This window comes from Doryrhamphus excisus, chromosome 13 (genome assembly GCF_030265055.1).
Source record: "Doryrhamphus excisus isolate RoL2022-K1 chromosome 13, RoL_Dexc_1.0, whole genome shotgun sequence".
In the NCBI taxonomy this organism is placed as follows: Eukaryota; Metazoa; Chordata; class Actinopteri; order Syngnathiformes; family Syngnathidae; genus Doryrhamphus; species Doryrhamphus excisus.
Window position 1 is genome coordinate 16,231,610 of NC_080478.1, and position 16,973 is coordinate 16,248,582.

Below are 16,973 nucleotides of genomic sequence, written 5' to 3' on the forward strand. Positions count from 1 at the left end.
ACTCTGACATCTTCCGCTTCTCTTCTCGCACCAAGACAGAGGAGAGGTGTCATTCCGCTCGCTCCGACTGATCCCGTGTTATCCGTAAGAGAGAAGTCCTCCGAGGTAACGTCTCTCCATACAAGTGTGGAGGAATTCTCTGGTGGTGGTTTACTTATCATAGACTCTTTCATGACAGCATGAGCTTCTCTTCATTGTGTACGAGGAGGGGGGGGGAAGTTTATCTTATTTGGAAAAGTGAGGGGGGGCCTTGCCCTTATCTGTCAATAAACAGTAATTAGATTTTGTGGCCGATAGCGTCGATTGGTTTCTAATCTAGCTGTCGCTCCAGACGTGTGTAATTAAAATCCCGATTGATAAAGGGGGTAAAAGCCCGCCCAAGCCACCACTTTAGCAGCCCTACCCCCGACCCCTTGAAAGCACAAACAAGGGAGAGATATGAAAGGATGCCTCGGGAGAAAACTGCACTTCTTATTGATCCGTTCTATCTGCCTTCCTATCAATGCCCTTTTTCCACAATGGAGGGGCTAGTACAAAGGTTGCCAACGTAAAACTTCATGGCTACAGATATTATCCCTCTTAATAGTTGCATTTTTTACCTTTAAGGCACTTGTTATAGATATTTTGCTAATAACGTTGGACCAAATGTCAAAGGTGGTGCTCTTAAGTGTTTAACCTGCACAGATTTACTATCTTTGCCCTATGGAGCTGCCGTCAACTTTATAGATATCTAATGTGATGTTGAAACACCCACTTTCAAAAAATGATGCAAATAACAATGAGCTCAAAACCTCAAAACTTGTAAATGTAAAATAACATAGTCATGATCTGATGGTTAAGGTGGTCTCATTCATTCATTCATTCATTTTCTACCGCTTTTTCCTCATGAGGGTCGTGGGGGTGCTGGAGCCTATCCCAGCTGTCTTTGGGCGAGCAAGGCGGGGTACACCCTGGACTGGTGGCCAGCCAATCACAGGGCACATATAGACAAACAACCATTCACACTCACATTCATACCTATGGACAATTTGGAGTAAAATGTGGGAGGAAACCGGAGTACCCGTAGAAAACCCACGCATGCACGGGGAGAACATGCAAACTCCACACAGAGATGGTGGAATTGAACCCTGGTCTCCTAACTATGAGGTCTGCGCGCTAACCACTAGACCGCCGTGACGCCCATTCATTCATTCATTTTCTACCACTTACCCTCACTTATCCTAATGTGGTTACCAGGCTAGCAATAGCGGGTGCTTCCGGATGGTGCATTCAAGGACCTCCAAACAAAGCGATGAAAAAACATTATCAGTGAAGCATATAGACATGTAATAATTGTGCGTTTACTAACAGTGGTGCATAAATGTTGTACATACATGCGTATTCAAGAGTCAAATTGCATGTTGAGTACAATAAATGTGTACATGTTGGCAAGTCTGTACCAACAGTTGAAAAGTACTCCATCAAATTTGCTAAGCTACGTATGTGGGAGGAAATCGGTGAGAACATGCAAACTCCACACAGAGATGGCCGAGGGTGGAATTGAACTCGGGTCTCCTAGCTGTGAGGCCTGTGCGCTAACCACTTGGTCACCGTGCAGCCTAAATTTGAACTAAAGTTTAAAAAAAAAATGTTAAAGCAACAAAAAAGCCTCAACTTATTCTTCTGTCAAAGACCCTGAGAAGCCGACCAGGACAGGACATGATGTCACCCGAACATGGTGGTGTCTTTTTCTTGTGAGAGCGACATTTACAATGAAAATAGCCATTTGCGGCCATTTTTTTCTGAGCTTATTTTAACCCAAACGAACTGCTCATTTTACCAGAACGGGCATAATTTTGGTGACCCCCTGCCCTAGCATCACCAAATGTAACGTACTTCTAACTTATATGATTTGCAGAGCACTCAAGGGAAGACCCAAAACAACAACAAAGGCGATGTTAAGTGTCTAAGAGCCCAATGTGTTTGTTTATGCAGGATCTGTAAGCTCGGTCTATGCCTCATGTGACCTTTCCTGTCCGACACTGACCACCTGCTGTCACATGTGACCGCCGACCAACACCAGTGAATGATGGCTGCTTTCTGTGCTCGGTGCGCCTCTGTGACACACGGCACACGCGTGCACATACACGCACATACAGTACCCACGATGGAGCAGATAAACCAAGCAGCAACACAACCACCCCGAGAACATAATAAATCACACATTAGAAGTGTACAACTCTACTTCACTGAGAGTGGGGGTTTGCGTGGGGGGTGCGGGGGGGTTGTACACTGGAGAAAAGCACTGGTCTAGTGGTTAATTTGGTTCTTAATGGAAGGCAACATTTCCAAAGGAAAACTTTCATTGGGAGCAAATGACTTTCCTCAGTTTTCACTTTAGTAACACAGAGAGAGTGAGATTGATAAATGCTGGCAGTGCAGTGCCAACCCATGCATGGCGAGCCTCATTTAACGCATTTCTGTAATTTCCCCTAAACAATGATTAATAAATGGCAACCTGCACATGTGAAAAATAGACAATTTAAGTAGATATTGCTGAGAAAGCCTTTTAACTTCCAAACTACTAATCGGATGCTTTACTCCAGAATGTGGCATCATCAACTCCTATTGCTATTTCATTATTAGAAATATCATATGGATATTTTTCATTATTACTCATAAACGTGGCACAGTTTTCTGCTCCATCTCTGGACTATGCTTTTAAACATAACCTATAGCTAGCTTATAGTACTTTCAACTGTTGGTGCAGACTTGCCAACATGTACACATTTATTGTACTCAACATGCAATTTGACTCTTGAATATGCGTGTATGCTTCACAGCTCTCCATTTGGTTGGATTTTCCTGGTTTCAGTGTCGAGTTCAGTCAGTATGGGACATAGAAATTAATTGATATTATTAGTTTCAGGCTGCACGGTGGACAAGTGTTTTTGTGGGTTTCCTCCCACATTCCAAAAACATGCTAGGTTAATTGGTAACTTCAAATTGTCCATAGGTATGAATGTGAGTGTGAATGGTTGTTTGTCTATATGTGCCCTGTGATTGGCTGGTGTACCCCGCCTCTTGAAGACAGCTGGGATAGGCTCCTTGAATGCACCATCCGGAAGCACCAGCTATCGCTAGCCTGACAACAACATTAATTCCCTCCTGCAGTTTCATAGGCTCCAGCCCCCGCCTCTCGCCCGAAGACAGCTGGGATAGGCTCCAGCATCCCCTGCCACCCTTGTGAGGATAAGTGTTAGAAAATTAATGAATGATCAGTTTCTGGGCGGCACGGCAGTCTAGTGGTTAGCGTGCAGACCTCACAGCTAGGAGACCAGGGTTCAATTCCACCCTCGGCCATCTCTGTGTGGAGTTTGCATGTTCTCCCCGTGCATGCGTGGGTTTTCTCCGGGTACTCCGGTTTCCTCCCACATTCCAAAAACATGCTAGGTTAATTGGCGACTCCAAATTGTCCATAGGTATGAATGTGAATGGTTGTTTGTCTATATGTGCCCTGTGATTGGCTGGCGACCAGTCCAGGGTGTACCCCGCCTCTCGCCCAAAGACAGCTGGGATAGGCTACAGCACCCCCGCGACCCTCGTGAGGAAAAAGCGGTAGAAAATGAATTAATGAATGATCAGTTTCTCAATAGTATTTTAAATTGGGGGAGTATGAACATTTCTGTCCCCTTAAGGGGGCATGACAGAAACTGACTGACAACCATTGAGTTTACTGAATTTGGGAATAAAACTATGTCAAACTATGACTAGCATGTTTGTGTGAATAGCATTTTAGGGTTTTAGAAGAACCCATGCTCCAATATTAAGTCAACCTTTTATGAATGATTTGAGATCCGATTCATCTTAACGAACATCTTCTCCCCTGATCATAAGGCCACATCACCCAGTGGGTGCCACAACAGTCAAGTGACCTTGGTACCAGGGTGCCATGTGTCACAGCGGGAGAGGCCCAGAGGGAAAGAACGGGTGAACATATCATTTCCCTGCATGACTGGCACCCACGCCCCGACCCTTCTTGCTCTCACCACAGGCCCAGAACCACAAGAGCCCAGTTCGGGGACAGGAGCAGCTTCAGGCCCTGCAGAACATGACACCAATTACACAGAAGAACCAGGCTTTATGCTTCAGTGCCTCAGCCCACTTGTCCTACACAGAGAAAAGTACATTCTGCATTTATTAGAAGAAGACACAATTAGAATGAAAGTCAGTGTAAAATGATAATGATCATTGCGGGTATGGATCACAATCAAATAGAGAACAAAAAGCAGCAGTGATATGACTTTTTGTTTTGTTTTCAGAGCCCCGGAGATAAAAAAGACACAGTTAAGTTAAACACACAATAATAGATGAGAGCCATTGAAAAGGCGCGCTTCTCCCCTGTGATTAAAAATGGATGTTGCCACACGCAGCCTTTGGTGTGGAACTCTCCTGGAAAAAAGAAGCTGGTTAATATTCAGGCCCATGTCTGGCTAATGTCTTAAAGTGATAAATAGGAGGGGGGTTGCGGCCGTTTGATTGTTCTTCACAAGGCAGTCTGGGAGCAGCAGCACAGGGGGATTTAAGGTGGAGGAATCCTCTCAAAGCTCCTCGTTCATTCGCTCGCAGACGCCCATCATTAATTGGGCCTGTCGACATGACTCCTCTGTACCCAGGGCCACTGGCAGCTAGCATGGTGGATGAGCTTTTTAAGACGCTTCAAAAGAGTCCTTGCCTCATGAAAGGCATTCAAATGACGGGAAATTGCATTCATGTCGAGCCTGCCAGGCATATTCATACAGCACACTGGCATAATCTTCTTGCATATCTGTGTAACTATATAATCATCCTCGAGGGACCAGGTCAGTCCACCGAGAGAGTGGCTTGCTCAACATTAGTACATCTTTTTTTTATTATTAATGTAATGACATGGAAATATTAGCCTATTGCAAAGTAAATAATGCAAACTTCTCATGACTTACCAAGAAAATAAATAGTACTTAGTGAAATACAACAGTCCTTCCACTTTGGCACTGCAATGGGAGTGTAACCTGAAAGGACACGGTATAGTCAGGGGTTATGTTCTGGGAAAAAACAGAGTGGCGAATAACAAGTATGTTTTAGTAATGTCTCTTCTCTCTTCAATTGCCATTGTTCACTAACGACACTAATCCCTGAATATGCCTCAGACACTTATTAAATGCATTTCAAGTATGCAATGTATAGATACCATTAATTACTGATGTCATGTTGTCCAGTCACGCCACTTAGCATGATGCGTTCAAAGACCGCCAAACAAAATCTCAACAAAAAAAAATGTGTACACCAACTAGCACATTCTAGAAATGTAATTAAACACACACAAAAAAACAACAAGAACAATGAAAAAAGAGGACATTCAATAAGTTATTCAATGTCGCTCATTGGCTAGTCGTCAGCCAATGGCAGGGCACATATAGACAAACAACCATTCACACTCACATTCATACCTATGGACAATTTGGAGACACCAATTAACCTAGCATGTTTTTGGAATGTGGGAGGAAACCGGAGTACCCGGAGAAAACCCGCGCATGCACGGTGAGAACATGCAAACGCCACACAGAGATGGCCGAGGGTGGAATTGAACCCAAGTCTCCTAGCTGTGAGGCATGCGCGCTAACCACTTGATCGCCGTGCAGCCTAAATTTTAACTAAAGTTTAAAAAAAAAGTAAAGCCCTCGCACGGGGAGAACATGCAAACTCCACACAGAGATGCCCAAGTAGAGATTCAAACTAAGGTCTTCCCTACATGCTAACCACTTGTCCACCGCATATTTGAACAACATGACAAAAAAACACATATAAGTATTTGTGAGAATAACCAAAGTACTGTCCTCATGCTAATATCGATCTGATATCTTCACTACCCTGGTATCAATAATATTGATATTGGATCGATCCGCCTACCAGTACCAGACCAGGGGAAAGGTGTTAATGGTTGAAGTGGATGTTTAAGCTGAAAGCCTCCCAGGTAAGACAGGATATCAAAAAACGCACAAGAACACAGAAAGTGCAAAATTAAGGTAAAATAAATAAAAAAAGTTAAGTACTATTTACAAGCTGTGCACATGTTGATCTAGCCACAGTTTTATTGCACGTTTATTGCACGGTTATTATACCAGATTGATGTACAAGTCTATGTAGCTGTTAACAAATCGCTAAAAGTTAGTTGTCTAACATTTTTTTTTGCAAAATTAAGGTAAAATAAATAAAAAAAGTTAAGTACTATTTACAAGCTGTGCACATGTTGATCTAGCCACAGTTTTATTGCACGTTTATTGCACGGTTATTATACCGGATTGACGTACAAGTCTATGCAGCTGTTAACAAATCGCTAAAAGTTAGTTGTCTAACATTTTTTTTGCAAAATTAAGGTAAAATAAATAAAAAAAGTTAAGTACTATTTACAAGCAGTGCACATGTTGATCCATCCACAGTTTTATTGCACGTTTATTGCACGGTTATTGTACCGGATTGTTGTACAAGTCTATGCAGCTGTTAACAAATCGCTAAAAGTTAGTCGTCTAACAATTTTTTTTTGCAAAATTAAGGTAAAATAAATCAAAAAAGTTAAGTACTATTTACAAGCCGTGCACACGTTGATCCAGCCACAGTTTTATTACACGTTTATTATACTGGATTGATGTACAAGTCTATGCAGCTGTTAACAAATTGCTAAAAGTTAGTTGTCTAACATTTTTTTTGCAAAATTAAGGTAAAATAAATCAAAAAAAGTTAAGTACTATTTACAAGATGTGCACATGTTGATCCAGCCACAGTTTTATTGCACGTTTATTGCACGGTTATTGTACAAGTCTATGCAGCTGTTAACAAATCGCTAAAAGTTAGTCGTCTAACATTTTTTTTAGACTCTCTGTACACTCTTTGTACAATATCCCTCCTTCCTCTTGTCTGCCGTGGAAGAGGCTTGTGTTATGGTGGCGGGAAGGCTAACCGCAGCGGGATAGCTCCTAATTAACAGCCTATTCATTTGTGTGGAGGGAAGAGCTGCTGCTTTCTGAGCACTTGTTTTATGGTGGCGCTAGGGAGCCCCGTCCGGGGATTTGGAGGGGGATAATTGCCTTTGCCGCAGGCTGCAGTAATCTGGTCGGCTAATTCATTATTTTAATAAGTTAGCTTCTCCTCGGGGGTGTGCTAGCTGCGCCGCGCCTCAAACCTTGGTGGTGCACCTCGTTATTGTGGCGCTCTTTTTACACCGCCGCCCGCACGGGGTTAATAACTGTTATTAGCCTCTCTCCTCATCCTGCAATTTCTCGTTTAACTGGGGCGATTCAAACGAAACCTTTGCGAGCGTCTAATAATCAACCTCTCTGCAAGCAGGGGTAATCCCTATGAAGGGGCCCGTATAGTGGAGAGAGGGGTAATGGATGCAATCGCCTGAGTGCCTTCCTCCGCTTCTTTCATTACGGCTCCTGATGTTGTTTTGGTTGTTGATGCTGCTGTTGTTTTTACTCACTTCCTTCAAAATCATTTGAGGGAGGAAATATTTGCCTCCAGCAAAGGAAATGGATCAGCTTTATACACACAAATACAATGATCATTAGGTTTGCGTAACTAATGGCTTCATTTAGTCCATCATCTTCCATCTCTCTAATAGCTATGCAGTCAGCAGGATGTGTGTGTGTGTGAGTGTGTGTGTGTGGTTTTAATGACTCCGGTGCAGTCAGACATTTTGTGGATAGGCTGATTAAAAACCATGTCATTTCAACAGTCAAGGAATAAAGGGAGGGCTTTGTGAAGAGAATTGTTAAAAAAAAAAAAAATCCAATATCAGAGATGAGAAGTGATGGTAAGATGTTTGCAGGAACTGCAGCTAGAATCCAATTATGAATAAAGCACCATCGTTCTTGAATGGTAAATACATGATTTCACTTTGTGTAATAAAAACAGATATCCTAATTCACTTTTAGATTTAAAAAAAAAATGCATTGTCCTATCCTATTATTATGTCCTTTAAATTCCCTTTTTCACATCTTCCAATGACAAAGTCCATTCATCATAGAACTCTTGAGCTAGGGTTGGGCGATATGGACCTTAGCATATAATACATCATGATATTTGGGGGAATTATCACTATATGACGATATAACATTTAAATTCAACAGAGTATGTCTGTATAAAAAAAACTATAAACCATATAGTGAAATACACTTGTTACATGTATTTATTGGTAACAAACTGGCTAACTTTTCTAATGCTACTAAATCTACTAAATCTACGAAATCTTCAACCAACTGTAATTATCCCAGCTGACTTTGGGCGAGAGGCGGGGTACACCCTGGACTGGTTGCCAGCCAATCACAGGGCACATATAGACAAACAACCATTCACACTCACATTCATACCTATGGACAATTTGGAGTCGCCAATTAACCTAGCATGTTTTTGGAATGTGGGAGGAAACCGGAGTACCCGGAGGAAACCCACGCATGTACGGGGAGAACGTGGAATTGAACTCTGGTCTCCTAGCTGTGAGGCCTGCGAGCTAACCACTTGAACACCGTGCAGCCACCATGGAAGTATGACTTATAAAATATAATAGAAAATAAGTGAATTGTGTGCTGATATATATGTTTATGGTATTATAATAAAATGTTTTGAAAATGTATATTAAGAGATTAATTAATTAGTGATTAATCTGATTAACCCCCCACCCCATGTAAAGAACCAGGCCCCACTTACAGTATGCTTTTAATAGCTTAACACTATACATTCACTACCACTTATCCTCACGAGCGTTGCAGGGGGTGCTGGAGCCTATCCCAGTTGTCTTCAGGCAAGAGGCGGGGTACAACCTGGACTAACACTATACATATTTAAAAAAAAAAAAAAATCTTTCATTCATTCAATCATTTTCTACCGCTTATCCTCACAAGGGTCACGGGGGTGCTGGAGCCTATCCCAGTTGTCTTCGGGCGAGAGGTGGGGTACACCCTGGACTAACACTATACATATTTTTTTTTATAAAAAAATAATCGTCCTGTTTTTAAAACATAGAATGCTATCAAGCTAACACCTCCAGTTTGTTTATTCTAAACTTAAGAAAGGTTTTCAAACAAAGTGGGGAAGAAGAACAGAGTAGGAAGCCAGAAACTTACCACTTCCACACAGAATGGGAGGAGAAAATTTTTCACGCTATTATGTCAAACAAGCCTTAGCAGACTCCATGCATGTGTTAAAATAATCCAATATCATGTCTCATCAATATCCAAGATTAATGTGTAAAATAGATAAAAAAGTCAACAAAGGATGTATACAGTATTCCGTATCTGTCAATTAGCGATACATTAGGAGTGTTTGGTGGCCTGAGGAGGAGATGACTGGCTTGGGTCCACATGCTCAGTGTGGCTTATGTTCCATCCTGTAGGGTGGCTTGTTTTAGCTGTCATCATGCTGTTTCCTGCCAGCCTCGATGAAATGAGCTCCTGGATATTAAAGAGGCTATCTCCTCATCTATATACTTAACCACGGTGGAGTGGCACATCACATGGCCCTGGCTCTTGCTTGGAATGGAGAGGGGTAATAACATTCATAGTGGAAAATGTTGCAGTGTTCCGTGGTCAGTCACATGAGTGAAAGATAAACATTTTCACTAACATACTTCCTCATCAACCTACCTACAAGCTATTAAGTCGGCTGAAATGTTGCGCAATGTTTATCTAAGCATGTGACGGTCTTGAATAGCTCTGCATCTCTTCATTTAGCACTTTTATCTGCATCGAAAAGTTCAATCTGCACTCATCCGTGCACAGGCCCCCCCTCTGCACACAGGAGTGGCGGTTGTGCTCCATAAAGTACGCACATGATAGTAAATGACCTGGTTCGCTATTAACTATTATCCTCTTAATGCCCTTCCTGGCTTCCCACATGCGGAGCCGTGGCCACGTGGAGGCCTCTCAGGGCCGCCCGGGGGCTGGTTTGGGGCCATGGCTTTTGAAAGACCCCCTTTGCCATCTGCTAGACCAGCGGCTCAGCTCCCTGTGTCAGCCTGACGTGGCTGGAGTCGAGACGGGGGAGAAGCGTCACCGTGCCGCATCCAGGTGTTCGCCACGGCGTCACGCATAAAAAATGAGACACCTTTCTGGAAATGATTCGTGACCCATACACGATTTTGTACGGGCCAGCATTGACCCACATGTTTGGAGTCGCATATCCCAGATCAGCAGTATCGTCTGGCTTGAGGCTGCTCAGCAAAGCGCGACAAACGAACAGGCCCTTCTTTCTCTTATTCATCAATTTTCATTAGGGAATATCACCGATCAACTTTTGAACAGGGCTGCACGGCGGAAGAGTGGTTAGCGCGCAGACCTCACAGCTAGGAGACCAGGGTTCAATTCCACCCTCGGCCATCTCTGTGTGGAGTTTGCATGTTCTCCCCGATTTCCTCCCACATACGTAGCTTAGCAATTTTGATGGAGTACTTTCAACTGTTGGTGCAGACTTGCAAACATGTACACATTTATTGTACTCAACATACAATTTGTCGAGTTCAGTCTGTATGGGACATAGAAATAAATGGATATTATCAGTTTCAGGCTGCATGGTGGACAAGTGGTTTTTCCCCGGGTACTCCGGTTTCCTCCCACATTCCAAAAACATGCTAGGTTAATTGGTGACTCCAAATTGTCCATAGGTATGAATGTGAGTGTGAATGGTTGTTTGTCTATATGTGCCCTGTGATTGGCTGGCGACCAGTCCAGGGTGTACCCTGACTCTCGCCTGAAGACAGCTGGGATAGGCTCCAGCACCCCCGCGACCCTTGTGAGGAAAAAGCGGTAGAAAATGAATGAATGACTGAAGTTTTGAACAATATCCATCAATAGCCACGTTTACATGAGGAGATTTTCCTCTTTCCGAATGACTTTTCCGAAAACTATGATATACATGGAAAGGAATATTCCAATCTCCTGTCTACATGCACCGCTATAATCAAACGGAATAGTCAATGGGGCATGCACAGTAAACCGTAAACAACATCACCATCAAAGATGGCGGACGAGAGCGTGATTACCACGGTTGTTGGGACAGTTGCTAAGCTTTTTTTTTAAACTTGTTTGTTTGTATGAAAAACAAACTTTCCGCTGTAGTCCAGCGATGACTGCTCGCCGCCATTTTCAAAACCTGAGAGACGTCTGCGAGTTAGGTCACAGCTGAGCATGCGCTGAAAGAACGCACCCTGACAACTTTCCGATCGAGTGGGTACAAGATACCTCAATCGGATTGGGGAAAGGAATATTCCACCCCTGTGAATCCGATTCTATATTCATTCGGATTGGCACTTTTGTTTCGGAATGAGATGTATACAAAGGTTAGATTCATTCCGTTTGAGCAAATAACCCGAATGAAATTGGAATATTTGGGTCCATGTAAACGTGGCTAATGTCTAAGGCACAATAATACAGGATCTGACCACCTGTATTTACTATTATAAACCAAACTGCAGCTATTAATTAGCTAATTCATTAATTAACAGTGGCAGTGAGGGAGCAAAATGGGAGCGGTGATGACAGATTTATTCACTTTTATTTATGGACACATGCTATTTTTTGTAGTTTTCATACATTTCATTGCTATGTGATTACAATTACATCATGTGTGTCCAAATTCTGTCTTTATACTACGATTTGATTGACACTCTCAGTGAGGTATTAATTGAATGGTATTTTCATAATTGTGTTTTTGTTTGTTTTTGAGGTATCTGACAATACTTACATTCCATCCTACCTTCAAGCCTCCCATCTCTTTTTTTATGGTCAGAAGTACGTCACAGGTGGAATTGCCTTCACCAGCATTGCCCTCCTCCTTCTCCTCTCTGTAAAATTAGCACAGCAGTGTTGTTCTCATCATGGCGGTACGATCGATACCTTCAGTCCTATTTTGAATGCCCTGCCTCTTTGCCCGTCCACCCCCCCCCCCCCCCCCTTAGAAAAGGACAGCTTGCAAAAGCCAACCACCAGGTCAGCTAATCACACTCCTATTGCTTCAGTCATCCATGCCCCCCATCTCTATCCCGCCCAGCACAGCTAGAGTTCTTACCCAGGGGTCAGTCGGCTGTCCGGCTCGTCTCAGTCCAAACTTCCCCCCCGCCAGGTAGATCAGAGGGAGGCTGACGTTGCTCCTATCTGTTGTTAAATTGAGATCACGCCGCTGCAAGTGGGAGGGTCGCCTTGGGAGGATCTTTATTCCCGGCTACAAGATAATAGCAGAAGACCGTTTGCATGAACAAGGTGGCCATTATCGTGAATTAGACATCAATTCTCGTAAACCAGCTCTCTTAAGCCAAATTAAAATCGATGAAAGAAGTGACACACAATGATGATGCATGGACGTGTTTCTCACTCACTGTTTCCTAATTACATCACTTGAGATCTCAACATAGGCCAAATTTCTCTGTTTTCATCCATTTTAGTACTGGAATGAATGAAAGAATCCATACAGGATGTCTGGTGGCATGCATTGTTGTCTTCTCCATGCATTAAAGTCATGTGTAGCCATAATGAAGCAATATTTGGCCACTACGCAACTTTGTGAGTACCCATATGTTGCTCCTTGCTGCAGGCTGACAACACACACACACACACACACATAATGCTGATTACAGTGAGGAACCTTGGAGGGCAACATATGATGGCCTGAGGCATAGTCTCTGTGGTTGAGTCAGTTCCCTTAAGGGTGCCCAAAAAAAAAACCCTAAACAGCATTCCGACTTTGCAGCGAAACATTCAGTACAATACAGGCCATAATTATGTAATAATGCAATAAAAGAGATTCATTAGTCTTACTACACAAATATATCGAGTTGGAACTGTACAAGTATTCTCATTTTTCAGTATGCATAGTTCGGTTTGAGACTTGAGCGTGTTGAATTCCCATGCATTCATTCATTCATTCATTTTCTACAGCTTTTCCTCACAAGGGTCGCGGGGGTGCTGGAGCCTATCCCAGCCATCTTCAGGCGAGAGGTGGGGTACACCCTGGACTGGTGGCCAGCCAATCACAGGGCACATATAGACAAACAACCATTCACACTCACATTCATACCTATGGACAATTTGGAGTCGCCAATTAACCTAGCATGTTTTTGGAATGTGGGAGGAAAGCGGAGTACCTGGAGAAAACTCCACACAGACTCTTTTTTGAGTCATGCTTTTACTTGGCAATCAAATACAAGTGGCTGCTAAAAGCTAAAAGTGACACCTTAACTGCGTTTCCACAAGCCTGGGTGGGGGGGTGGGGGGGGATATTAAATCGGTTTTAAAAAGATGAGGTGAAGAAGCATGCACAACATCACCTCCACAGGCATGCAGACAAGTCAGAGTCATGGCTACTGATAGCGCTAAGACAGAGCTTGGAAAAACTTTTTGGAAAAATTTTTTGGTAACACTGGACTTCCTGGTTTGGGTATCCAAAGTGCGGCCCGGGAGGCATTTACAGCCTGCGACTCATCATTATTGGCCCAGGACTCATTGTGTGGATAAAGTAACCACCAAAATAATGATGATGTGAGTGTGCATGTGGGATTACGCATGTTTACTTTTCATTCTTCAAAACGTGTGAACCCAACTCCTGGGCAAAGATATGAATGAATATGATATTTATCATATATTTATCATTGTTCATCTCCTCAGAAGTAATCCCAAATTACCCTAAGAAAAACCCCACTTGGGCGGCACGGCGGTCGAGTGGTTAGCGTGCAGACCTCACAGCTAGGAGACCAGGGTTCAATTCCACCCTCGGCCATCTCTGTGTGGAGTTTGCATGTTCTCCCCGTGCATGCGTGGGTTTTCTCCGGGTACTCCGGTTTCCTCCCACATTCCAAAAACATGCTAGGTTAATTGGCGACTCCAAAGTGTGAATGGTTGTTTGTCTATATGTGCCCTGTGATTGGCTGGCCACCAGCCCGAAGACAGCTGGGATAGGCTCCAGCACCCCCCGCGACCCTCGTGAGGAAAAAGCGGTAGAAAATGAATGAATGAATGAATGAATGAAAACCCCACTTGGAGTTTTCACAAGGTCGCCCCTCAAAGCGTTGTAATCAAAGACAATGATCACCTGTGTAACATGTTTTCCAGGTGCGTTAGACGAACACATATCCCATCCCAAAAGGGGCTGTTGATTAAACAGGAAGAAGAAGGAGCCAAAACGGGAGCTATCCGACCCCTCCTCCTCCTCCTCCAGCGTCTCGTTGATCCGCTGCAACAGAGACGAGGCAAAGAATGAAAGGGAAGCCATGGATTATCAATAAAGTCAATACGGTGTCGTGTTACATGCGCCCTCTGACCTAAGCAGGCTGACTAGCTGCGATGTCTGCACAACAATCGCAGAAGATCGTTTTAACGTTGCGTTCTGTCGTCTGCCACCGCTGATGCCTGAGAGTCGGATAATGTTTTTTTTGGGATGAAAGTGATGCCCATCGCTGAACCGCATCACACAATGAATGGTCAATGAGATCTGCATTCACGAGTGCTTTTAATGTGATGTCTCATTTATATACAGTTGTCATGTGAGCATGCAGATTATTATGATTATTATAATGTCATTATCATGGCATTATCTTTTCATACCTCATTAGTATTCTGGTCACAGTCAATGAAAAGCTTGTTTCAACATATAACATATCGCCGCTGCTGCTATACAGTATCTCTAAATGCGTACTGAAATCTATCATAGAGCTACTTGAATTCATCCCATGATTAATTTTTAGCCTCGAGTGCCCACGGGGGACTTTAACCCTTTCTGCTGTCTCATATTAATCGAATGCTTTTTTTTTTTTGTTAAATGTTTAACTTAAATTGGAAGCCTCATAAATATTCCAAATCACTCGTCGGGTGTTTGATGAGGAAATGAGCTTTGTACCTGCCATGATTCCCCAGGCAGGACGAAAAAAAAAAAAAAAAAAGCCTACAACTTAACACTTGGAATCAGACCCGTGTGTGTGCCGCTCTGACAGCCTCCATTAACAAGCAGCAAATTGTTTTAACAATGCGAGGGACCGCCTTGTGTCGAGATAATGATGATATCTCTTTTCTGCCGCACTACATGCTGCTGAAGTAATCATAAAGGTTTCTGCTGTCATGGCTGCTTTTTATGGTCCGGAGCCCAATATCAGTCTTACGGCATCTTACACAGGGATAGGGATAGGTGATTCCTTAGCATGATGATGACTCGTGATTATGTGGAAAAAAATTAATGACACAAATTAGTACACAAATTCTGCAACAGCTCTGACCTTTGTTTTGGTTGGCGAGGTCGTGGCTTGTTTGCAAGGTCCTAAAATGTTTCTGTCTGTCGTTCCTTCCCTTGGCTCCGTGGGTGGTCATTAATCTTCTGTACAGGTGCTGAGGACTTCTGACCCTCTGCTCCACTTCCTCTATTTGGTGCCGTGACAGCTCAACTGGAAGGTTCATATGCGCTGTTATATTCTTATTCTCAACCTTTTTTCCTCACCTGGGCTGGGGACTGAAATCCTTTGTGTCCCTTCAACAGTCATCTGTTTACGTAAAAAAAAAAAAAAATTCTGTCACATGAAATTCTGAACGATGGGAGTGAAGCAAAAGAGGTCAAAGAAGGTTATTTACTTTGGATTTCAAACACTTAATTAGGAAAAACAAACATTTTTACTTACCTTCATGGTAAACAATATTGGCATGCCAAAGACGCCAATGTTTTTCACCATGCCTGTGTGGAATACAAATATATTTAATAATCATTTACACAGCTATGGCCCAAAATATATTTGGCATACCAATATTTTGGCCAAGACTGTACATATTTGAAAATAATAATAACAAAAAACACTTAACCTAATCAAGAATTAATGTATAAATATGTGATAATATGTGACAGGCTACATGGTGGATGAGTGGTAAGTGCGCATAGGCCTCACAGCTAGGAGACCCGAGTTCAATTCCACCCATCTCTGTGTGGAGTTTGCATGTTCTCCCCGTGCATGCGTGGGTTTTCTCCGGGTACTCCGGTTTCCTCCCACATTCCAAAAACATGCTAGGTTAATTAGCGACTCCAAATTGTCCATAGGTATGAATGTGAGTGTGAATGGTTGTTTGTCTATATGTGCCCTGTGATTGGCTGGCTGGCGACCAGTCCAGGGTGTACCCCGCCTCTCGCCTGAAGACAGCTGGGATAGACTCCAGCACCCCCGCGACCCTCATGAGGAAAAGCGGTACAAAATGAATGAATGAATGTTAGTAAACGCACAATTTGTACATGTTTATGTCTTTATGCTTCACTGATAATGTGTTTAATAAGAATGTGAGGCATATTTAGGGCTTGAACCTGGATTGTGTGAAGGAGAGCGTTCCGGAGCTCAATACAACAGACATGATTATTGCAAATGTTGATCTGAAATTGGGAGAGAAAGTCAATATCACACTAGCAGGATGGTTTGTGGAGTTGTGGAAAAAAGTGACATTTTTATGGGCGTATCAATTACTTATCATATTATTAGAAAATGACATGACAATGAATATTAATCTTAATCGGCCCACTTTCTCATTGAACTTTGGACTTCACTACATCAAACATTAACTGTGTTTTTATAGCTACAGATTAAATCGGGTGATAATATTGTCGTTGCCAATAGACTTTTTTTTAAATTCATGTCTGCATTTGGTCCATTCCTCCTCTATATGTAAATCTGTAATGTATACGCACACACGTTTCTATAAGACATAGTAACTGTAATGATAATATGACCAGTATAGACATTTCTAAAAATGCTTGCACATAACGGTGTCCCAGTCTGAGTCATGACCAGAGGTCGTGACCTCTGGTGCTCTGTTTCATTTCCACAGCCTGGCTAACCCGCACATGTGTGCAGATGTGTCGACTTTTTTCACGTCATAAACAGAAACATAAACAGACGATGCATGCAGGCGCTACATTAACATATGCGGAGGGCTGCGTGCATCCTC

General features: G+C 42.9%; 1 long non-coding RNA gene across 1 annotated transcript; it reads right to left on the reverse strand.

Annotated features, from left to right (window-relative positions):
- Positions 1 to 14,147: 14,147 nt before the first annotated feature.
- On the reverse strand, positions 14,148 to 15,877 carry LOC131140445 (uncharacterized). The gene is made up of 3 exons (XR_009132414.1): positions 15,668 to 15,877; positions 15,272 to 15,532; positions 14,148 to 14,235 (listed from the first exon to the last, which is right to left on the reverse strand). It is a non-coding gene; the product is annotated as an uncharacterized LOC131140445 (long non-coding RNA).
- Between the last annotated feature and the right edge of the window lie 1,096 nt (positions 15,878 to 16,973).